Below are 25355 nucleotides of genomic sequence, written 5' to 3'. Positions count from 1 at the left end.
GGAGCAAGTAACGGAGTGGGTGATGGAGCGGGGGCTGGGGCAGGCAGAACCGCCGTATCTTTATCACGGTTTTCCCAGGCCACCAAATGGCGACGCTGCATATGCTGACGCAACGCTGTAGTCCCAACATGGGCCCCCTGGCCACGCTTGACTTTCTGGCCACATAGTCGACATACGGCTACGTTTACTTCCTCGGGCGGCTTGACGAAAAATTGCCACACCACCGAGTAGGAAACTTTGCCCCCGCTACTCCTCACTGGCTGACTGCTACTTCCTCCGTGCGCACCGGCACCACTACTGGCCGTGGTGGTAGGCTGCAGTGGAGCTGGTGCTCTACTCCGTGGCCGTTTGGCTCCACTGACACTGCTGCGACCCTGCTGCCTCCTGGGCAACCCACCGACTGTTTCGCTCGCTGCCAAGCTGGCACCCTCTTCTCCTGATGATGCGGAAGAAATTACCTGATGACGACGAGGCTGCCAAGTGCGATCAACCTCCTCATCATCAAGTAGGGTCTCCGCCTCACTACTAGCCCCCTCGGCTGCGTCTGGGTCAGGAGACAGACCTGTCTCTAGACCGGCTACCGAGCCACTCTCCTCGCCAGTACTTCTTCGCCTAGCTGCTGAAAAGGCGGATGTCTCCCCCCGTTCCTGACCGCCCTCTGTTAGCTCTTCCTCACTGTACAGTGGGGCTGAGCCCACAGCATGCGATACTTCGCTTGGTGAGGGAACAGCAAAGGACAGGGGCAGGTAGAGGACACGTGATTTCAGTGGGCTTGCTCCCGGGCCATGCCAACTAACGGTTGTGTCTGACGTACCCACCAACCGTTGGCTGTAGGTGTCAGAGGTGACCTGGGAAGAGGAAGACGACCGAGCCAACCAATCGATGACGGCAGGGTTGTCGGTGGAGACACGACCGCTGGATGACACCGGGAGCACTGGCCTCTGGCTGCGAATAGTGCTGCCTCGACCCCTTCCTCTGCTGCCACGTCTGCTCGCTCCTAAAATATTGCCTCCTCTGCCACTCCTCTGCATGTTGTCTGACATACTCTTTAATTCAACGATTCTGTGTCCCTGAGTAACAATTCTGTGTCCCTGAGTAACAATTCTGTGTCTGTCCCTGAGTAACAATTCTGTGGCCCTAAGTAACGGTTCTGTGGCCCTCAGTAACAATTCTGTGTCCCTGAGTAACTTTTCTGTGGCCTTAGTAACGGTTCTGTGGCCCTCAGTAACAATTCTGTTTCCCTGAGTAACAATTCTGTGTCTGTCCCTGAGTAACAATTCTGTGGCCCTAAGTAACGGTTCTGTGGCCCTCAGTAACAATTCTGTGTCCCTGAGTAACAATTCTGTGGCCCTAAGTAACGGTTCTGTGGCCCTCAATAACAATTCTGTGTCCCTCAGTAACAATTCTGTGTCTGTCCCTGAGTAACAATTCTGTGGCCCTAAGTAACGGTTCTGTGGCCCTCAGTAACAATTCTGTGTCCCTGAGTAACGTTTCTGTGGCCCTAAGTAACGGTTCTGTGGCCCTCAGTAACAATTCTGTGTCCCTGAGTAACAATTCTGTGTCTGTCCGAGTAACAATTCTGTGGCCCTAAGTAACGGTTCTGTGGCCCTCAGTAACAATTCTGTGTCCCTGAGTAACAATTCTGTGGCCCTAAGTAACGGTTCTGTGGCCCTCAGTAACAATTCTGTGTCCCTGAGTAACGTTTCTGTGGCCCTAAGTAACGGTTCTGTGGCCCTCAGTAACAATTCTGTGTCCCTCAGTAACAATTCTGTGTCTGTCCCTGAGTAACAATTCTGTGGCCCTAAGTAACGGTTCTGTGGCCCTCAGTAACAATTCTGTGTCCCTGAGTAACAATTCTGTGTCTGTCCGAGTAACAATTCTGTGGCCCTAAGTAACAGTTCTGTGGCCCTCAGTAACAATTCTGTGTCCCTGAGTAACAATTCTGTGGCCCTAAGTAACGGTTCTGTTGCCCTCAGTAACAATTCTGTGTCCCTGAGTAACGTTTCTGTGGCCCTAATTAACGGTTCTTTGGCCCTCAGTAACAATTCTGTGTCCCTGAGTAACAATTCTGTGTCTGTCCGAGTAACAATTCTTTGGCCCTAAGTAACAGTTCTGTGGCCCTCAGTAACAATTCTGTGTCCCTGAGTAACAATTCTGTGGCCCTAAGTAACGGTTCTGTGGCCCTCAGTAACAATTCTGTGTCCCTGAGTAACAATTCTGTGGCCCTAAGTAACGGTTCTGTGGCCCTCAGTAACAATTCTGTGTCCCTCAGTAACAATTCTGTGTCTGTCCCTGAGTAACAATTCTGTGGCCCTAAGTAACGGTTCTGTGGCCCTCAGTAACAATTCTGTGTCCCTGAGTAACAATTCTGTGGCCCTAAGTAACGGTTCTGTGGCCCTCAGTAACAATTCTGTGTCCCTCAGTAACAATTCTGTGTCTGTCCCTGAGTAACAATTCTGTGGCCCTAAGTAACGGTTCTGTGGCCCTCAGTAACAATTCTGTGTCCCTGAGTAACGTTTCTGTGGCCCTAAGTAACAATTCTGTGGCCCTCAGTAACAATTCTGTGTCTGTCCCTGAGTAACAATTCTGTGGCCCTAACTAACGTTTCTGTGGCCCTAAGTAACAGTTCTGTGGCCCTCAGTAACAATTCTGTGTCCCTGAATAACGTTTCTGTGGCCCTAAGTAACAATTCTGTGGCCCTCAGTAACAATTCTGTGTCTGTCCCTGAGTAACAATTCTGTGGCCCTAAGTAACGTTTCTGTGGCCCTCAGTAACAATTCTGTGTCCCTGAGTAACAATTCTGTGGCCCTAAGTAACGGTTCTGTGGCCCTCAGTAACAATTCTGTGTCCCTGAGTAACAATTCTGTGTCTGTCCCTGAGTAACAATTCTGTGGCCCTAAGTAACGGTTCTGTGGCCCTCAGTAACAATTCTGTGTCCCTGAGTAACAATTCTGTGGCCCTAAGTAACGGTTCTGTGGCCCTCAGTAACAATTCTGTGGCCCTCAGTAACAATTCTGTGTCTGTCCCTGAGTAACAATTCTGTGGCCCTAACTAACGTTTCTGTGGCCCTAAGTAACAGTTCTGTGGCCCTCAGTAACAATTCTGTGTCCCTGAGTAACGTTTCTGTGGCCCTAAGTAACAATTCTGTGGCCCTCAGTAACAATTCTGTGTCTGTCCCTGAGTAACAATTCTGTGGCCCTAACTAACGTTTCTGTGGCCCTAAGTAACAGTTCTGTGGCCCTCAGTAACAATTCTGTGTCTGTCCCTGAGTAACAATTCTGTGGCCCTAACTAACGTTTCTGTGGCCCTAAGTAACAATTCTCTGGCCCTCAGTAACAATTCTGTGTCTGTCCCTGAGTAACAATTCTGTGGCCCTAACTAGCGTTTCTTTGGCCCTAAGTAACGATTCTGTGGCCCTCAGTAACAATTCTGTGTCCCTGAGTAATGTTTCTCTGTCCCTAAGTAACGTTTCTCTGTCCCTAAGTAATGTTTCTCTGTCCCCAAGTAACGTTTCTGTTACCCTAACTCTGTCCCTAATACAGAGCGGTCTGCCTCTCTTGAATGACTGGAGGCAAATGAAGAATTCTAAAATGGCCGCCATTTATAGCTCGACCATTACACAGTGCTGGCTGGCTGGCTGCTGATTGGCTAATGCGATCACATGTCATTAACGAATGCATTATGGGTCAGCGCGCCTTGTCTGCGCGCCTTCCCAGACATCCCCGCTCCGTCGCCGCACATGTCGCCGCCATTTTAGGAAAAATTTCGATTCGCGCGTCCGAAGTAGGCTATTTTTCGGATTCGGCACCGAATCGAAAATTTTCCAATATTCGAAACGAATTCCACTTCGCCTACTTCGATTCGCTCATCTCTAATCATGACCAGTAGGGGGTGATAAGATATTGGTTTAGATATAGCTTAATATACAGTCATGGCCGAAATTGTTGGCACCCTTGATATTTTTCCTGAAAATCAAGTATTTCACACAAAAAAGGTATTGCATTAACACATGTTTTGCTATACACATGTTTATTCCCTTTGTATGTATTGGAACAAATATAAAACAGAGGCAGAAAAGCAAATATGACATAATGTCACACAAAACCCCAAAAATGGGCTGGACAAAAGTATTGGCACCCTTAACTTAATATTTGGTTGCACACCCTTTGGAAAACATAACTGAAATCAGTCGCTTCCTATAACCATCAATAAGCTTCTGACACCTCTCACCCGGAATTTTGGACCACTCTTCCTTTGCAAACAGCTCCAGGTCTCTCTTATTGGAAGGACACCTTTTCCCAACAGCAATTTTAAGATCTCTCCACAGGTGTTCAATGGGATTTAGATCTGGGCTCATTGCTGGCCACTTCAGAACTCTCCAGCGCTTCTTTGCCATCCATTTCTGAGTGCTTTTTGACGTATGTTTGGGGTCATTGTCCTGCTGGAAGACCCAGGATCTTGGACGCAAACCCAGCTTTCTGACACTGGGCCCTACAGTGCGACCCAAAATCCTTTGGTAATCCTCAGATTTCATGATGCCTTGCACACAGTCAAGGCACCCAGTGCCAGAGGCAGCAAAACAACCCCAAAACATCATTGAACCTCCACCATATTTTACCGTAGGTACTGTGTTTTGTTCTTTGTAGGCCTCATTCCGTTTTCGGTAAACAGTAGAATGATGTGCTTTACCGAAAAGCTCTATCTTGGTCTCATCTGTCCACAAGACGTTTTCCCAGAAGGCTTTTGGCTTACTCAAGTACATTTTGGCAAACTGTAGTCTTGCTTTTTTATGTCTCTGTGTCAGCAGTGGGGTCCTCCTGGGTCTCCTGCCATAGCGTTTCATTTCATTTAAATGTCGACGGATAGTTCGCGCTGACACTGATGCTCCCTGAGCCTGCAGGACAGCTTGAATGTCTTTGGAACATGTTTGGGGCTGCTTATCCACCATCCGGACTATTCTGCGTTGCAATCTTTCATCAATTTTCCTCATCCGTCCACGACCAGGGAGATTAGCTACAGTGCCATGGGTTGCAAACTTCTTGATAATGTTGCGCACTGTGGACAAAGGCAAATCTAGTTCTCTGGAGATGGACTTGTAACCTTGAGATTGTTGATATTTTGCCACAATTTTGGTTCTCAGGTCCTCAGACAGTTCTCGTCTCCTCTTTCTGTTGTCCATGCTTAGTGTGGCACAGACAGACACACAATGCAAAGGTTAAGTGAACGTCTCTCCTTTTTATCTGCTTTCAGGTGTGATTTCTATATTGCCCACACCTGTTACTTGCCCCAGGTGAGTTTACAGGAGCATCACATGCTTGTAACATTCTTATTTATCCGCAGTTGTGAAAGGGTGCCAATACTTTTGTCCAGCCCATTTTTGGAGGTTTGTGTGACATTATGTCGAATTTGCTTTCTTTCCTCCCTTTTTTTGTTTTGTCCCAATACACACAAAGGGAATAAACATGTGTATAGCAAAACATGTGTTAATGCAATACGTTTCGTGAGAAATACATGATTTCCTGGAGAAATATCAAGGGTGCCAACAATTTCGGCCATGACTGTATTTGATGAGATTTTTGCTAGGATATACATGGAGCATGGGGTATTAAGTAAATAAAATAATGTTTTTAATTAATCTATGTTTGTATTGAGTGAGAAACCCTGATTTGCCAGTTAAGATATGTATTAATGTAATTTTCTGGATTTGGGGTATCTGATATAGATGCTATGTTGGATGTGGTTGTTTATGGTCCTATGTTCCGATTGCATAGGGAGGATACTTCCTGTTAGTATAGATTCGGCTGTGCGGTTCAGTAAGGGCGATGTTTCCCTGTTCCAATATGGCGATCGGAGTATCGTCAATAAACTTCGGAGCGTTATTTATTGCGGCCAGGTGTCCGGACGTCCTTATCTCTTATGACTAAGTCCCGGATATGACGAAACGCGTCAAGAGGAAGTGACGTCAAACGCAAGGAGCAGGAACCGGAAGTGTCACAGCGGCCATCTTTGTTGGGGGAATCGCTGTACACCTCGTGTGTGGACTGCCTGGTAATCCCCAGAAAGTGTGGTTTTGTTCCAAACCACTATTTTAACCAACTTTAATGTAAGCAGATTCATTAAAATGGTACTATCTTGAATATATACGGAGTCACATCATGGTTAATTTCCAGTACATTGGAGCCTGGTAAATCTGTGATCAAGGCTTGTGATTGAGGATGGTATTACAGTATTACTCTAGTAACAAGTGAAGGAGGAGAGGAGGAGAAAGTTCCTTTGGAGGATCTCTACAAGTTGTATTATAAAGGCGCTGGTTTTTCCTACTGTTGGTAAGGGTATACTTGCCTTACTCACTAGAAGTGTCACGTGTGGGTAGGATTTTCACTGAGTGTATCACTTCAGGATTATATATTTTCTTGAGCACGAGTGATATTTTTTTCTGGAATGTTTCACAAGTGTTTCACTGCTTTTTGTCTCACTTAGTGTTGCACATTCTTTTTGATATACATATGTGCGTGCATGTATGTGTATTTATATATATACTTAGATATATACTTAGATATATATAATTTTTCTCTTTTTTTTTCCCCTGTTTGTGTTATGTTAATGCACTATTTTGAGTTTCTTTATCTTTGAGGTTTCTCATAAAAGTTATTGGACACAATCAACATTGCAAGAAAAATTTCAAGTTCTACACTTTTGATTTATTGACTACCGAGACACTGGACTTTATGATTTTTTTCAGTTTGCGTATATAATTTTCACTGATATGGGGGAGATTTTGGGGTTTTAATATAGGTGAGAAATTTGTTGAAAGAGGGAAGATTCTTTTTTTGGATTAATATATTTGATTCTAAACTTTCAGGGGTCGAAAGTTTTTTTCTAATTAGGAATTAAAGTAGGTTTAAGGTTTTTTGGTTTGATATCATATTCACATTGTATTTATAAATTTTATTAAGTTCCCTGTAGTCAATGCACGGTCTAAGAGACCGATCTTTTTTTTCTACAAAGAAAATACCAGCCCCGGCAGGAGAGGAGGAGGGGTGGATGAATCCTTTAGTGAGATTCTTGTCTAGATAGTGCCAGAGGGCTTCTAGTTCAAGCTCGGATAATGGGAAAATTTGCCCAAATGGTATTTCTGCCCCTGGGAGTAACTCAATTGGGCAATTATGAGAAGGCAATGTGTCAGCCTTCTTTTTATCAAACACATCGAGGAAGTCATGGTAGGTAAAGGGAACGAGTTGATTGGCCTCTGGTGAAGGTTGTACTGAGAGGCATACGGAAGAATTAGTGGGTGTAGGGGCACCACAGTGTTGTAGACAATATTCTGAAGAAAAGATGATTTCCTTCTTGGGCGAATCGATCTGTGGATTGTGGGCAATGACTTCCCGCAACTTGACGTCCCTTCCAGCCACCTGCAAAGACATGGGGAGAATGACATGGGTGGTTAAAGTCCCGGATAGCTGAAGGTGCGAAGGATGGGGCTGGCTGGACTTACTTGGGCGCACTGGGCAGTTATGCAGGAAGTGGCCTGTGGCCCCACAGTAGAGACAGAGGTTGCCTTGCTGTCTGCGTAGCCTTTCTTCTGGAGTTAGGGCAGGTCGGAGAAGGCCGATATGCATAGGTTCGACCTCCAAATTGTTGATAGGTTGTGGAGCAAGGGCAGGAGCCATTGGCCCTGGAACTTTTGGCAGAACCCAAGTGGGCCGAAATGTCTGAGTACGCTCAGCGCGTCTTTCCCGTAGACGCCGATCCAACCGGGTAGCGAGCAGGATAAGGTTCTCCAAAAAGGAGGGAGCTTCCACCCTAGCTAACTTGTCCTTGAGAGACTCGGACAGGCCTAGGCAGAACTGGCACTTCAATGCTGCATCGTTCCAAAAGGTGTCTGCAGACCATTTATGGAACTCCACTATGTAGTCCTCCACAGGCTGCCAACCTTGTAGTAGAGCATGGAGGGCAGACTCAGCAGCAGAGGTCTTCTGGGGATCATCGTAGAGGACAGCCATGGCTTCAAAGAATTCACTCACTGATTTGAGTGCTGGGCTCTTTTGTTCCAGAAGACTATGTGTTCAAGACTGAGGTTCTTCAGACAAGAGGGAGATGATGAACCCGACCTTGACCAGAGAAAAGGTCCTGGGTTGCAGAGCAAAATATAATTCACAGGCATTCTTGAAAGCTTTGAACTTACGTCGATCCCCGAGAAAACATTCCGAAGTAGGAAATCTGGGTTCTGGAGGTGGTAACACAATAGCAGGAGTGGTGGCAGGAGACTGACTGGTAGGTGCGGCTACTGGGTTGGAACTGGCGGAGGGAACCTGGTCTGCGGAAGTAGAGAGGGCGTGAAGACGCCCTTCTAGCTGGAAGTATCCTTACTGTAAATCCTTCACTGCTTGGGTAAGTGCCGTCATGTGTTGGCACAGGGCCTCTAGTGCGGAAGCGCCTCTCTTGGCCTCAGACATACTGGCTGGATGATACTATCACATACATGGTGATGGAGGCTAATGGAGAGAGGACTTCCCTTGCGGCTAAGTTCCGTACTCCCCTGAGAGTTGGACAGCGGGAGTCAGGCCCAAAGTTGCACAGGTTGCCTGTAGGAGTGCTGGTTGGTGGTCCACTCAGAAGCACAGCTGGAGATAGGTCTGCAGACAGGAGGCACCTGTGCGTGGCATGCAAGCCCTTCCGGGATTTGGATGTTTACTGGGTAGTCGGTTAAAGCCAAGGTCAGGTACCAGGTGGGAATCAGAGCGGATGTAGTCAGATGGAAAAGCTGAGGTCATTCACAGAGGAGCGAGAGAGAGAGAGAGTATCTGTAAGCCAAGCCGAGGTCAGATCAGGGGTAAATCAGAGTAGACAGGTCCAGGAGCAAGCCAAGTCGGTAACAGGAAATCACAAGTCAGAATCACAGGAAACAGGAACCAGGAACAGGGCACGGTGAGCTAGAGATCATCCGGCAACCAGAGGAAGTGATGAGCCTCCTTATAAAGGCCGTCTGGCACCAGACTGAGGCTGATGTGTCCTTCTGCGGCCATGTAGAGTATTGACAGAAATGCCAGATCTTCCAGAACTCCTACCATGGACAGGACCCTGACACCATTACTTTGTTAAGCTTTTTATTGAGCCAGTTCCTCTGCTACCTCTGTCTCTAGAGATCTTAAAAAACAAACCATCTTTATTACAACCAGTATGATCTCCCAACATGTTGATAGTACAATTTATTTCTGAGAAGACTGAACAGAAGTATTTTTTTAATGGTTTGATACATTCAGGTCTCCAACAACATAAATGTGCCCAGTTTTCATTTTAGTGATCCCATTGTATTTTTTTCTTCCATTGATGATGTTCCTAAAAAAGGTTTTTTAACTTCTTTCTTAATAGATTAGCCATTTCCTCATCTTTCAGTGCTTTGGAAGCACTGATAATATGTATGGCCTCCTTTTGCCTATTTTTATACACTTTTCAATCAGACACACTTTCAATTTCTTCGAATTTCCTATATGCTGATTTTTGTTTCTCCTTTATTAACCTACTAACCTCTTAAGTGAACCATATTGTTTATTATTTCATTGTCATGTCCAGATCATTGCTTATTCATGGGATGCTATGAAATATGTGTCATTAGGCACATTTTAAATATTTGAATTTAATTAATTATTAATAATTGTAATTTTAAACTAATAATTTAAATAATTTAACTGAAAGTAACATTGGACTAAGTATTTAATTTTGGTGACATATACAAGATGATAGGAACAACAGTAATTAATTTCAGCTCCTCTCCTGTAAAGTCCAATATGAACTAGAGCATATTTTTACATTTCTGCTATAAAATTATTTAATCTCAAAAACTTTATCATTGATTAAGGTAAGAAATTAACACATATATTGATTTTATTAAGATATAATAAATATAATATATATAAAATATATACATTTTTTGGAGTGATACTTTCTAGCAAAAATGAAAAAATACACAACAAAACTAACTTTAAAACCAGTCAGCATTATGAACCTTTTCCAGCCTTTATACCCACCTGGCCAACTCAGCCAGCTTAATACAAACACAATGATGGTGACAGGAAATGTGTCAACGCCAGTCTCTGCTGCTTGATGTCGGTCTTTCTGAGAAGCCACTTTCTCAAAACCTTTGCCGCTGTCACAAGTTAGCCTGCAGCCTCTTGTTTGTTTATTCTTACCTCCTTTCTGCTCCTGATCCCTTCACATGTGTGTTTGCCTGTGCTCACCTATGGGCATCATTGGCTATCCTCTGGGTTTTATTTACTTCCCTTCCTCCACTTCCTGGTCCACCTCCTAGTTTGCTTGTCTATATAAGACATGCTCAGACTAGGCCACTTTGCCTGAGCAACTTCTTGTTGGAGCTTACATGTATTTCCGCTGTGAATCCTATGTTGTCTATCTGTGTACCGACCCCGGCTTTGTTCCTGACCTTGCTTGTTTTCCGCCTGTCCTGAGCTCGGCTTGCCCATTGGATTCCCTGTGTCTTCTCCCATTGTACCCTGCTCCAGCTAGCGGTTTCCTCCACCTCAGCTGGGTGTACCTGGGGGCTGCGACCTGGTCCCAGCCTGCTGCAAGTCCATCCCCACCATCAGGGGCCCTGGTGAACAAACAGGCTGGGGCTTAGACTCCCCACCCTGGGGAACCCCAAGCTGTGGATCTATAGAGCTCACACCACAGGTGCTGACAGTTTGCTCAAGCCATGAGCTCTTCGGAGACACCTCAGCCTCTCCTGGAACAACTTCAAGGTTTGGTGCTGAGAGTTGAGGTCCAGTAGGCCTTTCAAGAACAAATCATGCACTGTCTGCAAGAACTCTCCTCCCGGATGGATCAGCAGCAGGTGGCATCCACTTCCTCACCCTCTGTTTTTGCCCCTGCTCCGATTCCTGCTGCTCCACCTTCCGCTGTTCCCCCAGTGGAACACTGTCCTTCAAGACTCCAGCTGCTTCCACTGCCTCACTTCTCTGGTGATCCCAAAGCTTGTCGGGGCTTCATCAATCAGTGCTCAATTCACTTCAAGCTAGCAGTCCATCATTTTTCTACTGACCATTCCAAGGTGGCATATATGATTTCCCTCCTTTCTTTTGAAGCACTGGCTTGGGCCTCACCACTGTGGGAGCGACAAGATCAAACTATTTGCAGCCTCCCAGCCTTCCTACAAGCTTTCCGTAAAAGCTTTGATGTGCCCGGCAGGATTTCATCTGCCGCAGGAGCTCTTCTTCGGCTTCGTCAAGGTAGACTGTTGGACAATATGCAGTTCAGTTTTGCACCTTATCTTCGGAACTGGCATGGAATAATGAGGCCCTCTCTGCAACCTTTTGGCAGGGTCTAGCAGACCATATTAAGGACGAACTAGCTGGAAGAACCATATCCACCACCCTGGATGACTTGATTGCTCTTAGCATCCAAATCGATATCCGCTTCAAGGAGCAAGATCTGGAAAGGGCTCATCCAAGTCACCCTCCAGTGGGTTCTTTTACTCCTGTTTTCCTGAAAGTCCCTGATCAACTTACCTCTGCTACCGTACCGACATTTGAAGGGCCCATCAGTTAGGCCAAACACACCTTACTCCACAAGAGCGATTGCCTCGCCTAAGATTTGGTCTATGCCTTTACTGTGGGGCTGAAGGTCATCTAATAAAGTCATGTTCTTTCCACCCAGGAAACTCGGGTCTAGGTCACTCTGAGGGTGGTGATCTAGACCGGAACCTGTTCTGCCACCTTCCCACGATTGATATAACCTGTCTCCATTCATTGGGCCCTGAACTCGTACCAGGTTTCTGCTTATGTAGACTCTGGGGCAGCCGGGAACTTCATTGAGCAATCTTTGGCTACGGAATTGGGCATTCCTCTTGTTCCCTTGATGACATCCCAATCAGTATCTACAGTTGATGGCTCTACCTTGGACTTAGGACCTCTACGCTTCCGAACCACTTCCATAACTATGCATGTTGGTGATCTTCATTGTGAGGAAATCTCCTTCCTGATCCTCCCTAAGTCTTCTAGCACCATCAATCTTGGACTTCCATGGTTTCAGAAACACTCATCCAATCTTGACTGGAACTCTGGCCAAGTATGTCTTGGGGGTCAAAAGGCAATCAGACTTGTCTTCCTAAGGTGCTCCCACCTCGCACTGTACCTTTGGCTGAGGCCACCACCTCTCCGATGTTCCCTCAACATTACCAGAACTTGCAAGAAGTTTCTTGTAGTAAAGCTGCTCCCTTGCCTACTCCTATTGCGGGCCCCCTTCTAGTTCCTTACCCTTTTTGCTGCCCAAATCATCGGTCCCTTTACATACTGTGCAGCTAAGAGCTCAAATGTTGCTACCTTCGGGATGGGTGGAGATCCCAACATCTGTGACCTCTGTACCATTTGAGTTTCCAGATTCATCTTCACCGCTTTTTGGAGATATTGGATCTGACTCCAGAATGCATCCACTCCATATAAGCAATTTGCCGTTGACTTCCTCTTGCTTGCCAGGGAAGAATCAAACAAACTCTCCCTGGTGGTCTAGTGGCTAGGATTCGGAACTCTCACCGCCGTGGCCCGGCCTTTATACCCACTTGATAACTCAGACAGCTTAATCCAAACACAATTATTGTGACATGAAATATATCAACGCCAGTTTGTGCTGCTTGATGTTGGTCTTTCTAAGAAGCCACTTTCTCAAAACCTTTGCCGCTTTCTTCCCAGACTCTGTCGACCATAGCCAAAGATGCTCGGAGGCACACTTGATGACAGCATTGCATAAGTAACGGGACTTTGCCTTCTGGATAAACACCAGGTTAGAAGTCAACTATTTCTGATGCAGCCAGATGCTCTTGGGTGGAGTCGGCGTTTGATTTAAAGCAACAGACTGGCTACACCAGCAGTCCCCTTGCTTTCTGGTGACTAGTACTAGCCAATCTCCAGACGTTGCCTTCTGGAACAATAACTTGTTAGAGGTCCACTCCTTTCCATGCACCGATAATATGCTGTTGGGTGCATGGAGTCAGGGTTTTCTTTGAAGCCACAGACTGGCTGAACCCGCAGGCCCTTGTTGTCTGGTGATTAGTAGTCCACGCTCTTCCTGCCACTTTAGATGCGAGGTCAGGGAACAGAAGCTCTCCTCCTTTTGAAAAAAGGGCTGTTTAGAGGTGAGGACAATCCACTGCTAACCAGCTGTAGCTAGAAGAGCCTCCTTCACCCCTTTTTGGAGATATTGCTTCTGACTCCAGAATGCATCCACTCCGTATCAGCAGTTTGCCCTTGACTTCCTCTTGCTTGCCTGGGAAGAACCAAACCAGCTCTCCCTGGTGGTCTAGTGGCTAGGATTCGGCGCTCTCACCGCCGAGGCCCGGGTTCGATTCCCGGTCAGGGAAAATCTTCTTTCTCCACCCGAAAGCTGGCAGCTTTTCTGCTTCTTTCAGAACACTGGTAGTAGCTGGACACCATCGTCTGGGCTTCTGCCTAGTAGAGCTGAAAAAGGTTTTGCCCGGCATCCATCCCAATGGCTTTCTCAGCTCCAATCAGCATTGTGAACCTTTTCCAGCCTTTATACCCACCTGGCCAACTCAGCCAGCTTAATACAAACACAATGACGGTGACATGAAATGCGTCAACGCCAATCTCTGCTGCTTGATGTCGGTCTCTTTCTGAGAAGCCACTTTCTCAAAACCTTTGCCGCTTTCTTCCCAGACTCTGTCGACCATAGCCAAAGATGCTCGGAGGCACACTTGATGACAGCATTGCATAAGTAATGGGACTTTGCCTTCTGGATAAACACCAGGTTACGAGTCAACTCCTTCTGATGCAGCCAGATGCTCTTGGGTGGAGTCGGCGTTTGATTTAAAGCAACAGACTGGCTACACTAGCAGTTCCCTTGCTTTCTGGTGACTAGCATTAGCCAATCTCCAGACCTTGCCTTCTGGAACAATAAGATGTTAGAGGTCCACTCCTTCCCATGCACCGATAATATGCTGTTGGGTGGAGTCAGGGTTTTCTTTGAAGCAACAGACTGGCTAAACCCGCAGGCCCTTGTTGTCTGGTGATTAGTAGCCCACGCTCTCCCTGCCACTTTAGATCCGAGGTCAGGGAACACAAGCTCTCCTTTTGAAAGGGCTGTTTAGAGGTGAGGACAATCCACTGCTAACCAGCTGTAGCTAGAAGAAGAGCCTCCTTCACCCCTTTTTGGAGATATTGCTTCTGACTCCAGAATGCATCCACTCCGCATCAGCAATTTGCCCTTGACTTCCTCTCGCTTGCCTGGGAAGAACCAAACCAGCTCTCCCTGGTGGTCTAGTGGCTAGGATTCGGCGCTCTCACCGCCGCGGCCTGGGTTCGATTCCCGGTCAGGGAAAAATCTTCTTTCTCCACCCGAAGCCAGCAGGTTTTCTGCTTCTTTCAGAACACTGGTAGTAGCTGGACACCGTCGTCTGGGCTTCTGCCTAGCAGAGCTGAAAAAGGTTTCGCCATCCATCCCAATGGCTTTCTCAGCTCCAATCAGCATTGTGAACCTTTTCCAGCCTTTATACCCACCTGGCCAACTCATCCAGCTTAATACAAACACAATGACGGTGACATGAAATGCGTCAACGCCAATCTCTGCTGCTTGATGTCGGTCTCTTTCTGAGAAGCCACTTTCTCAAAACCTTTGCCGCTTTCTTCCCAGACTCTGTCGACCATAGCCAAAGATGCTCGGAGGCACACTTGATGACAGCATTGCATAAGTAATGGGACTTTGCCTTCTGGATAAACACCAGGTTACGAGTCAACTCCTTCTGATGCAGCCAGATGCTCTTGGGTGGAGTCGGCGTTTGATTTAAAGCAACAGACTGGCTACACTAGCAGTTCCCTTGCTTTCTGGTGACTAGCATTAGCCAATCTCCAGACCTTGCCTTCTGGAACAATAAGATGTTAGAGGTCCACTCCTTCCCATGCACCGATAATATGCTGTTGGGTGGAGTCAGGGTTTTCTTTGAAGCAACAGACTGGCTAAACCCGCAGGCCCTTGTTGTCTGGTGATTAGTAGCCCACGCTCTCCCTGCCACTTTAGATCCGAGGTCAGGGAACACAAGCTCTCCTTTTGAAAGGGCTGTTTAGAGGTGAGGACAATCCACTGCTAACCAGCTGTAGCTAGAAGAAGAGCCTCCTTCACCCCTTTTTGGAGATATTGCTTCTGACTCCAGAATGCATCCACTCCGCATCAGCAATTTGCCCTTGACTTCCTCTCGCTTGCCTGGGAAGAGCCAAACCAGCTCTCCCTGGTGGTCTAGTGGCTAGGATTCGGCGCTCTCACCGCCGCGGCCCGGGTTCGATTCCCGGTCAGGGAAAAATCTTCTTTCTCCACCCGAAGCCAGCAGGTTTTCTGCTTCTTTCAGAACACTGGTAGTAGCTGGACACCGTCGTCTGGGCTTCTGCCTAGCAGAGCTGAAAAAGGTTTCGCCATCCATCCCAATGGCTTTCTCAGCTCCAATCAGCATTGTGAACCTTTTCCAGCCTTTATACCCACCTGGCCAACTCAGCCAGCTTAATACAAACACAATGACGGTGACATGAAATGCGTCAACGCCAGTCTCTGCTGCTTGATGTCGGTCTCTTTCTGAGAAGCCACTTTCTCAAAACCTTTGCCGCTTTCTTCCCAGACTCTGTCGACCATAGCCAAAGATGCTCGGAGGCACACTTGATGACAGCATTGCATAAGTAATGGGATTTTGCCTTCTGGATAAACACCAGGTTACGAGTCAACTCCTTCTGATGCAGCCAGATGCTCTTGGGTGGAGTCGGCGTTTGATTTAAAGCAACAGACTGGCTACACTAGCAGTTCCCTTGCTTTCTGGTGACTAGCATTAGCCAATCTCCAGACCTTGCCTTCTGGAGCAATAAGATGTTAGAGGTCCACTCCTTCCCATGCACCGATAATATGCTGTTGGGTGGAGTCAGGGTTTTCTTTGAAGCAACAGACTGGCTAAACCCGCAGGCCCTTGTTGTCTGGTGATTAGTAGCCCACGCTCTCCCTGCCACTTTAGATCCGAGGTCAGGGAACACAAGCTCTCCTTTTGAAAGGGCTGTTTAGAGGTGAGGACAATCCACTGCTAACCAGCTGTAGCTAGAAGAAGAGCCTCCTTCACCCCTTTTTGGAGATATTGCTTCTGACTCCAGAATGCATCCACTCCGCATCAGCAATTTGCCCTTGACTTCCTCTCGCTTGCCTGGGAAGAGCCAAACCAGCTCTCCCTGGTGGTCTAGTGGCTAGGATTCGGCGCTCTCACCGCCGCGGCCCGGGTTCGATTCCCGGTCAGGGAAAAATCTTCTTTCTCCACCCGAAGCCAGCAGGTTTTCTGCTTCTTTCAGAACACTGGTAGTAGCTGGACACCGTCGTCTGGGCTTCTGCCTAGCAGAGCTGAAAAAGGTTTCGCCATCCATCCCAATGGCTTTCTCAGCTCCAATCAGCATTGTGAACCTTTTCCAGCCTTTATACCCACCTGGCCAACTCAGCCAGCTTAATACAAACACAATGACGGTGACATGAAATGCGTCAACGCCAGTCTCTGCTGCTTGATGTCGGTCTCTTTCTGAGAAGCCACTTTCTCAAAACCTTTGCCGCTTTCTTCCCAGACTCTGTCGACCATAGCCAAAGATGCTCGGAGGCACACTTGATGACAGCATTGCATAAGTAATGGGACTTTGCCTTCTGGATAAACACCAGGTTACGAGTCAACTCCTTCTGATGCAGCCAGATGCTCTTGGGTGGAGTCGGCGTTTGATTTAAAGCAACAGACTGGCTACACTAGCAGTTCCCTTGCTTTCTGGTGACTAGCATTAGCCAATCTCCAGACCTTGCCTTCTGGAACAATAAGATGTTAGAGGTCCACTCCTTCCCATGCACCAATAATATGCTGTTGGGTGGAGTCAGGGTTTTCTTTGAAGCAACAGACTGGCTAAACCCGCAGGCCCTTGTTGTCTGGTGATTAGTAGCCCACGCTCTCCCTGCCACTTTAGATCCGAGGTCAGGGAACACAAGCTCTCCTTTTGAAAGGGCTGTTTAGAGGTGAGGACAATCCACTGCTAACCAGCTGTAGCTAGAAGAAGAGCCTCCTTCACCCCTTTTTGGAGATATTGCTTCTGACTCCAGAATGCATCCACTCCGCATCAGCAATTTGCCCTTGACTTCCTCTCGCTTGCCTGGGAAGAGCCAAACCAGCTCTCCCTGGTGGTCTAGTGGCTAGGATTCGGCGCTCTCACCGCCGCGGCCCGGGTTCGATTCCCGGTCAGGGAAAAATCTTCTTTCTCCACCCGAAGCCAGCAGGTTTTCTGCTTCTTTCAGAACACTGGTAGTAGCTGGACACCGTCGTCTGGGCTTCTGCCTAGCAGAGCTGAAAAAGGTTTCGCCATCCATCCCAATGGCTTTCTCAGCTCCAATCAGCATTGTGAACCTTTTCCAGCCTTTATACCCACCTGGCCAACTCAGCCAGCTTAATACAAACACAATGACGGTGACATGAAATGCGTCAACGCCAGTCTCTGCTGCTTGATGTCGGTCTCTTTCTGAGAAGCCACTTTCTCAAAACCTTTGCCGCTTTCTTCCCAGACTCTGTCGACCATAGCCAAAGATGCTCGGAGGCACACTTGATGACAGCATTGCATAAGTAATGGGACTTTGCCTTCTGGATAAACACCAGGTTACGAGTCAACTCCTTCTGATGCAGCCAGATGCTCTTGGGTGGAGTCGGCGTTTGATTTAAAGCAACAGACTGGCTACACTAGCAGTTCCCTTGCTTTCTGGTGACTAGCATTAGCCAATCTCCAGACCTTGCCTTCTGGAACAATAAGATGTTAGAGGTCCACTCCTTCCCATGCACCGATAATATGCTGTTGGGTGGAGTCAGGGTTTTCTTTGAAGCAACAGACTGGCTAAACCCGCAGGCCCTTGTTGTCTGGTGATTAGTAGCCCACGCTCTCCCTGCCACTTTAGATCCGAGGTCAGGGAACACAAGCTCTCCTTTTGAAAGGGCTGTTTAGAGGTGAGGACAATCCACTGCTAACCAGCTGTAGCTAGAAGAAGAGCCTCCTTCACCCCTTTTTGGAGATATTGCTTCTGACTCCAGAATGCATCCACTCCGCATCAGCAATTTGCCCTTGACTTCCTCTCGCTTGCCTGGGAAGAGCCAAACCAGCTCTCCCTGGTGGTCTAGTGGCTAGGATTCGGCGCTCTCACCGCCGCGGCCCGGGTTCGATTCCCGGTCAGGGAAAAATCTTCTTTCTCCACCCGAAGCCAGCAGGTTTTCTGCTTCTTTCAGAACACTGGTAGTAGCTGGACACCGTCATCTGGGCTTCTGCCTAGCAGAGCTGAAAAAGGTTTCGCCATCCATCCCAATGGCTTTCTCAGCTCCAATCAGCATTGTGAACCTTTTCCAGCCTTTATACCCACCTGGCCAACTCAGCCAGCTTAATACAAACACAATGACGGTGACATGAAATGCGTCAACGCCAATCTCTGCTGCTTGATGTCGGTCTCTTTCTGAGAAGCCACTTTCTCAAAACCTTTGCCGCTTTCTTCCCAGACTCTGTCGACCATAGCCAAAGATGCTCGGAGGCACACTTGATGACAGCATTGCATAAGTAATGGGACTTTGCCTTCTGGATAAACACCAGGTTACGAGTCAACTCCTTCTGATGCAGCCAGATGCTCTTGGGTGGAGTCGGCGTTTGATTTAAAGCAACAGACTGGCTACACTAGCAGTTCCCTTGCTTTCTGGTGACTAGCATTAGCCAATCTCCAGACCTTGCCTTCTGGAACAATAAGATGTTAGAGGTCCACTCCTTCCCATGCACCGATAATATGCTGTTGGGTGGAGTCAGGGTTTTCTTTGAAGCAACAGACTGGCTAAACCCGCAGGCCCTTGTTGTCTGGTGATTAGTAGCCCACGCTCTCCCTGCCACTTTAGATCCGAGGTCAGGGAACACAAGCTCTCCTTTTGAAAGGGCTGTTTAGAGGTGAGGACAATCCACTGCTAACGAGCTGTAGCTAGAAGAAGAGCCTCCTTCACCCCTTTTTGGAGATATTGCTTCTGACTCCAGAATGCATCCACTCCGCATCAGCAATTTGCCCTTGACTTCCTCTCGCTTGCCTGGGAAGAGCCAAACCAGCTCTCCCTGGTGGTCTAGTGGCTAGATTTCGGCGCTCTCACCGCCACGGCCCGGGTTCGATTCCCGGTCAGGGAAAAATCTTCTTTCTCCACCCGAAGCCAGCAGGTTTTCTGCTTCTTTCAGAACACTGGTAGTAGCTGGACACCGTCGTCTGGGCTTCTGCCTAGCAGAGCTGAAAAAGGTTTCGCCATCCATCCCAATGGCTTTCTCAGCTCCAATCAGCATTGTGAACCTTTTCCAGCCTTTATACCCACCTGGCCAACTCAGCCAGCTTAATACAAACACAATGACGGTGACATGAAATGCGTCAACGCCAGTCTCTGCTGCTTGATGTCGGTCTCTTTCTGAGAAGCCACTTTCTCAAAACCTTTGCCGCTTTCTTCCCAGACTCTGTCGACCATAGCCAAAGATGCTCGGAGGCACACTTGATGACAGCATTGCATAAGTAATGGGACTTTGCCTTCTGGATAAACACCAGGTTACGAGTCAACTCCTTCTGATGCAGCCAGATGCTCTTGGGTGGAGTCGGCGTTTGATTTAAAGCAACAGACTGGCTACACTAGCAGTTCCCTTGCTTTCTGGTGACTAGCATTAGCCAATCTCCAGACCTTGCCTTCTGGAACAATAAGATGTTAGAGGTCCACTCCTTCCCATGCACCGAAAATATGCTGTTGGGTGGAGTCAGGGTTTTCTTTGAAGCAACAGACTGGCTAAACCCGCAGGCCCTTGTTGTCTGGTGATTAGTAGCCCACGCTCTCCCTGCCACTTTAGATCCGAGGTCAGGGAACACAAGCTCTCCTTTTGAAAGGGCTGTTTAGAGGTGAGGACAATCCACTGCTAACCAGCTGTAGCTAGAAGAAGAGCCTCCTTCACCCCTTTTTGGAGATATTGCTTCTGACTCCAGAATGCATCCACTCCGCATCAGCAATTTGCCCTTGACTTCCTCTCGCTTGCCTGGGAAGAGCCAAACCAGCTCTCCCTGGTGGTCTAGTGGCTAGGATTCGGCGCTCTCACCGCCGCGGCCTGGGTTCGATTCCCGGTCAGGGAAAAATCTTCTTTCTCCACCTGAAGCCAGCAGGTTTTCTGCTTCTTTCAGAACACTGGTAGTAGCTGGACACCGTCGTCTGGGCTTCTGCCTAGCAGAGCTGAAAAAGGTTTCGCCATCCATCCCAATGGCTTTCTCAGCTCCAATCAGCATTGTGAACCTTTTCCAGCCTTTATACCCACCTGGCCAACTCAGCCAGCTTAATACAAACACAATGACGGTGACATGAAATGCGTCAACGCCAGTCTCTGCTGCTTGATGTCGGTCTCTTTCTGAGAAGCCACTTTCTCAAAACCTTTGCCGCTTTCTTCCCAGACTCTGTCGACCATAGCCAAAGATGCTCGGAGGCACACTTGATGACAGCATTGCATAAGTAATGGGACTTTGCCTTCTGGATAAACACCAGGTTACGAGTCAACTCCTTCTGATGCAGCCAGATGCTCTTGGGTGGAGTCGGCGTTTGATTTAAAGCAACAGACTGGCTACACTAGCAGTTCCCTTGCTTTCTGGAGACTAACATTAGCCAATCTCCAGACCTTGCCTTCTGGAACAATAAGATGTTAGAGGTCCACTCCTTCCCATGCACTGATAATATGCTGTTGGGTGGAGTCAGGGTTTTCTTTGAAGCAACAGACTGGCTAAACCCGCAGGCCCTTGTTGTCTGGTGATTAGTAGCCCACGCTCTCCCTGCCACTTTAGATCCGAGGTCAGGGAACACAAGCTCTCCTTTTGAAAGGGCTGTTTAGAGGTGAGGACAATCCACTGCTAACCAGCTGTAGCTAGAAGAAGAGCCTCCTTCACCCCTTTTTGGAGATATTGCTTCTGACTCCAGAATGCATCCACTCCGCATCAGCAATTTGCCCTTGACTTCCTCTCGCTTGCCTGGGAAGAGCCAAACCAGCTCTCCCTGGTGGTCTAGTGGCTAGGATTCGGCGCTCTCACCGCCGCGGCCCGGGTTCGATTCCCGGTCAGGGAAAAATCTTCTTTCTCCACCCGAAGCCAGCAGGTTTTCTGCTTCTTTCAGAACACTGGTAGTAGCTGGACACCGTCGTCTGGGCTTCTGCCTAGCAGAGCTGAAAAAGGTTTCGCCATCCATCCCAATGGCTTTCTCAGCTCCAATCAGCATTGTGAACCTTTTCCAGCCTTTATACCCACCTGGCCAACTCAGCCAGCTTAATACAAACACAATGACGGTGACATGAAATGCGTCAACGCCAGTCTCTGCTGCTTGATGTCGGTCTCTTTCTGAGAAGCCACTTTCTCAAAACCTTTGCCGCTTTCTTCCCAGACTCTGTCGACCATAGCCAAAGATGCTCGGAGGCACACTTGATGACAGCATTGCATAAGTAATGGGACTTTGCCTTCTGGATAAACACCAGGTTACGAGTCAACTCCTTCTGATGCAGCCAGATGCTCTTGGGTGGAGTCGGCGTTTGATTTAAAGCAACAGACTGGCTACACTAGCAGTTCCCTTGCTTTCTGGTGACTAACATTAGCCAATCTCCAGACCTTGCCTTCTGGAACAATAAGATGTTAGAGGTCCACTCCTTCCCATGCACTGATAATATGCTGTTGGGTGGAGTCAGGGTTTTCTTTGAAGCAACAGACTGGCTAAACCCGCAGGCCCTTGTTGTCTGGTGATTAGTAGCCCACGCTCTCCCTGCCACTTTAGATCCGAGGTCAGGGAACAAAAGCTCTCCTTTTGAAAGGGCTGTTTAGAGGTGAGGACAATCCACTGCTAACCAGCTGTAGCTAGAAGAAGAGCCTCCTTCACCCCTTTTTGGAGATATTGCTTCTGACTCCAGAATGCATCCACTCCGCATCAGCAATTTGCCCTTGACTTCCTCTCGCTTGCCTGGGAAGAACCAAACCAGCTCTCCCTGGTGGTCTAGTGGCTAAGATTCGGCGCTCTCACTGCCGCGGCCCGGGTTCGATTCCCGGTCAGGGAAAAATCTTCTTTCTCCACCCGAAGCCAGCAGGTTTTCTTCTTCTTTCAGAACACTGGTAGTAGCTGGACACCGTCGTCTGGGCTTCTGCCTAGCAGAGCTGAAAAAGGTTTCGCCATCCATCCCAATGGCTTTCTCAGCTCCAATCAGCATTGTGAACCTTTTCCAGCCTTTATACCCACCTGGCCAACTCAGCCAGCTTAATACAAACACAATGACGGTGACATGAAATGCGTCAACGCCAGTCTCTGCTGCTTGATGTCGGTCTCTTTCTGAGAAGCCACTTTCTCAAAACCTTTGCCGCTTTCTTCCCAGACTCTGTCGACCATAGCCAAAGATGCTCGGAGGCACACTTGATGACAGCATTGCATAAGTAATGGGACTTTGCCTTCTGGATAAACACCAGGTTACGAGTTAACTCCTTCTGATGCAGCCAGATGCTCTTGGGTGGAGTCGGCGTTTGATTTAAAGCAACAGACTGGCTACACTAGCAGTTCCCTTGCTTTCTGGTGACTAGCATTAGCCAATCTCCAGACCTTGCCTTCTGGAACAATAAGATGTTAGAGGTCCACTCCTTCCCATGCACCGATAATATGCTGTTGGGTGGAGTCAGGGTTTTCTTTGAAGCAACAGACTGGCTAAACCCGCAGGCCCTTGTTGTCTGGTGATTAGTAGCCCACGCTCTCCCTGCCACTTTAGATCCGAGGTCAGGGAACACAAGCTCTCCTTTTGAAAGGGCTGTTTAGAGGTGAGGACAATCCACTGCTAACCAGCTGTAGCTAGAAGAAGAGCCTCCTTCACCCCTTTTTGGAGATATTGCTTCTGACTCCAGAATGCATCCACTCCGCATCAGCAATTTGCCCTTGACTTCCTCTCGCTTGCCTGGGAAGAGCCAAACCAGCTCTCCCTTGTGGTCTAGTGGCTAGGATTCGGCGCTCTCACCGCCGCGGCCCGGGTTCGATTCCCGGTCAGGGAAAAATCTTCTTTCTCCACCCAAAGCCAGCAGGTTTTCTACTTCTTTCAGAACACTGGTAGTAGCTGGACACCGTCGTCTGGGCTTCTGCCTAGCAGAGCTGAAAAAGGTTTCGCCATCCATCCCAATGGCTTTCTCAGCTCCAATCAGCATTGTGAACCTTTTCCAGCCTTTATACCCACCTGGCCAACTCAGCCAGCTTAATACAAACACAATGACGGTGACATGAAATGCGTCAACGCCAGTCTCTGCTGCTTGATGTCGGTCTCTTTCTGAGAAGCCACTTTCTCAAAACCTTTGCCGCTTTCTTCCCAGACTCTGTCGACCATAGCCAAAGATGCTCGGAGGCACACTTGATGACAGCATTGCATAAGTAATGGGACTTTGCCTTCTGGATAAACACCAGGTTACGAGTCAACTCCTTCTGATGCAGCCAGATGCTCTTGGGTGGAGTCGGCGTTTGATTTAAAGCAACAGACTGGCTACACTAGCAGTTCCCTTGCTTTCTGGTGACTAGCATTAGCCAATCTCCAAACCTTGCCTTCTGGAACAATAAGATGTTAGAGGTCCACTCCTTCCCATGCACCGATAATATGCTGTTGGGTGGAGTCAGGGTTTTCTTTGAAGCAACAGACTGGCTAAACCCGCAGGCCCTTGTTGTCTGGTGATTAGTAGCCCACGCTCTCCCTGCCACTTTAGATCCGAGGTCAGGGAACACAAGCTCTCCTTTTGAAAGGGCTGTTTAGAGGTGAGGACAATCCACTGCTAACCAGCTGTAGCTAGAAGAAGAGCCTCCTTCACCCCTTTTTGGAGATATTGCTTCTGACTCCAGAATGCATCCACTCCGCATCAGCAATTTGCCCTTGACTTCCTCTCGCTTGCCTGGGAAGAGCCAAACCAGCTCTCCCTGGTGGTCTAGTGGCTAGGATTCGGCGCTCTCGCCGCCGCCGCCCGGGTTCGATTCCCGGTCAGGGAAAATCTTCTTTCTCCACCCGAAGCCAGCAGGTTTTCTGCTTCTTTCAGAACACTGGTAGTAGCTGGACACCGTCGTCTGGGCTTCTGCCTAGCAGAGCTGAAAAAGGTTTCGCCATCCATCCCAATGGCTTTCTCAGCTCCAATCAGCATTGTGAACCTTTTCCAGCCTTTATACCCACCTGGCCAACTCAGCCAGCTTAATACAAACACAATGACGGTGACATGAAATGCGTCAATGCCAATCTCTGCTGCTTGATGTCGGTCTCTTTCTGAGAAGCCACTTTCTCAAAACCTTTGCCGCTTTCTTCCCAGACTCTGTCGACCATAGCCAAAGATGCTCGGAGGCACACTTGATGACAGCATTGCATAAGTAATGGGACTTTGCCTTCTGGATAAACACCAGGTTACGAGTCAACTCCTTCTGATGCAGCCAGATGCTCTTGGGTGGAGTCGGCGTTTGATTTAAAGCAACAGACTGGCTACACTAGCAGTTCCCTTGCTTTCTGGTGACTAGCATTAGCCAATCTCCAGACCTTGCCTTCTGGAACAATAAGATGTTAGAGGTCCACTCCTTCCCATGCACCGATAATATGCTGTTGGGTGGAGTCAGGGTTTTCTTTGAAGCAACAGACTGGCTAAACCCGCAGGCCCTTGTTGTCTGGTGATTAGTAGCCCACGCTCTCCCTGCCACTTTAGATCCAAGGTCAGGGAACACAAGCTCTCCTTTTGAAAGGGCTGTTTAGAGGTGAGGACAATCCACTGCTAACCAGCTGTAGCTAGAAGAAGAGCCTCCTTCACCCCTTTTTGGAGATATTGCTTCTGACTCTAGAATGCATCCACTCCGCATCAGCAATTTGCCCTTGACTTCCTCTCGTTTGCCTGGGAAGAACCAAACCAGCTCTCCCTGGTGGTCTAGTGGCTAGGATTCGGCGCTCTCACCGCCGCGGCCCGGGTTCGATTCCCGGTCAGGGAAAAATCTGCTTTCTCCACCCGAAGCCAGCAGGTTTTCTGCTTATTTCGGAACACTGGTAGTAGCTGGACACCATCGTCTGGGCTTCTGCCTAGCAGAGCTGAAAAAGGTTTCGCCATCCATCCCAATGGCTTTCTCAGCTCCAATCAGCATTGTGAACCTTTTCCAGCCTTTATACCCACCTGGCCAACTCAGCCAGCTTAATACAAACACAATGACGGTGACATGAAATACGTCAACGCCAATCTCTGCTGCTTGATGTCGGTCTCTTTCTGAGAAGCCACTTTCTCAAAACCTTTGCCGCTTTCTT

At 48.2% G+C, this 25355-nt stretch overlaps 12 non-coding genes across 12 annotated transcripts; all 12 read left to right on the top strand.

Moving 5' to 3' along the window:
* Window positions 1-13297: 13297 nt before the first annotated feature.
* TRNAE-CUC (transfer RNA glutamic acid (anticodon CUC)) lies at window positions 13298-13369 on the top strand. The gene has a single exon. It is a non-coding gene; the product is annotated as a tRNA-Glu (tRNA).
* Window positions 13370-14274: 905 nt separating this feature from the next.
* On the top strand, window positions 14275-14346 carry TRNAE-CUC (transfer RNA glutamic acid (anticodon CUC)). The gene has a single exon. It is a non-coding gene; the product is annotated as a tRNA-Glu (tRNA).
* A 901-nt stretch (window positions 14347-15247) lies between these two features.
* Window positions 15248-15319, top strand: TRNAE-CUC (transfer RNA glutamic acid (anticodon CUC)). Its single transcript has one exon. It is a non-coding gene; the product is annotated as a tRNA-Glu (tRNA).
* Window positions 15320-16220: 901 nt separating this feature from the next.
* TRNAE-CUC (transfer RNA glutamic acid (anticodon CUC)) lies at window positions 16221-16292 on the top strand. The gene has a single exon. It is a non-coding gene; the product is annotated as a tRNA-Glu (tRNA).
* Window positions 16293-17193: 901 nt separating this feature from the next.
* Window positions 17194-17265, top strand: TRNAE-CUC (transfer RNA glutamic acid (anticodon CUC)). Its single transcript has one exon. It is a non-coding gene; the product is annotated as a tRNA-Glu (tRNA).
* A 901-nt stretch (window positions 17266-18166) lies between these two features.
* On the top strand, window positions 18167-18238 carry TRNAE-CUC (transfer RNA glutamic acid (anticodon CUC)). Its single transcript has one exon. It is a non-coding gene; the product is annotated as a tRNA-Glu (tRNA).
* Window positions 18239-20112: 1874 nt separating this feature from the next.
* Window positions 20113-20184, top strand: TRNAE-CUC (transfer RNA glutamic acid (anticodon CUC)). Its single transcript has one exon. It is a non-coding gene; the product is annotated as a tRNA-Glu (tRNA).
* Window positions 20185-21085: 901 nt separating this feature from the next.
* On the top strand, window positions 21086-21157 carry TRNAE-CUC (transfer RNA glutamic acid (anticodon CUC)). Its single transcript has one exon. It is a non-coding gene; the product is annotated as a tRNA-Glu (tRNA).
* A 901-nt stretch (window positions 21158-22058) lies between these two features.
* TRNAE-CUC (transfer RNA glutamic acid (anticodon CUC)) lies at window positions 22059-22130 on the top strand. The gene has a single exon. It is a non-coding gene; the product is annotated as a tRNA-Glu (tRNA).
* A 901-nt stretch (window positions 22131-23031) lies between these two features.
* TRNAE-CUC (transfer RNA glutamic acid (anticodon CUC)) lies at window positions 23032-23103 on the top strand. The gene has a single exon. It is a non-coding gene; the product is annotated as a tRNA-Glu (tRNA).
* Window positions 23104-24004: 901 nt separating this feature from the next.
* On the top strand, window positions 24005-24076 carry TRNAE-CUC (transfer RNA glutamic acid (anticodon CUC)). Its single transcript has one exon. It is a non-coding gene; the product is annotated as a tRNA-Glu (tRNA).
* A 900-nt stretch (window positions 24077-24976) lies between these two features.
* TRNAE-CUC (transfer RNA glutamic acid (anticodon CUC)) lies at window positions 24977-25048 on the top strand. The gene has a single exon. It is a non-coding gene; the product is annotated as a tRNA-Glu (tRNA).
* Window positions 25049-25355: the final 307 nt, after the last annotated feature.

The sequence above is a fragment of the Staurois parvus genome, unplaced genomic scaffold (genome assembly GCF_062004578.1).
Source record: "Staurois parvus isolate SC_StPar_1 unplaced genomic scaffold, SC_StPar_1.0 ptg001181l, whole genome shotgun sequence".
NCBI lineage: Eukaryota > Metazoa > Chordata > Amphibia > Anura > Ranidae > Staurois > Staurois parvus.
The sequence above is the reverse complement of the archived record's forward strand: the minus strand, read 5'-3'. Positions and strand labels throughout refer to the sequence as shown.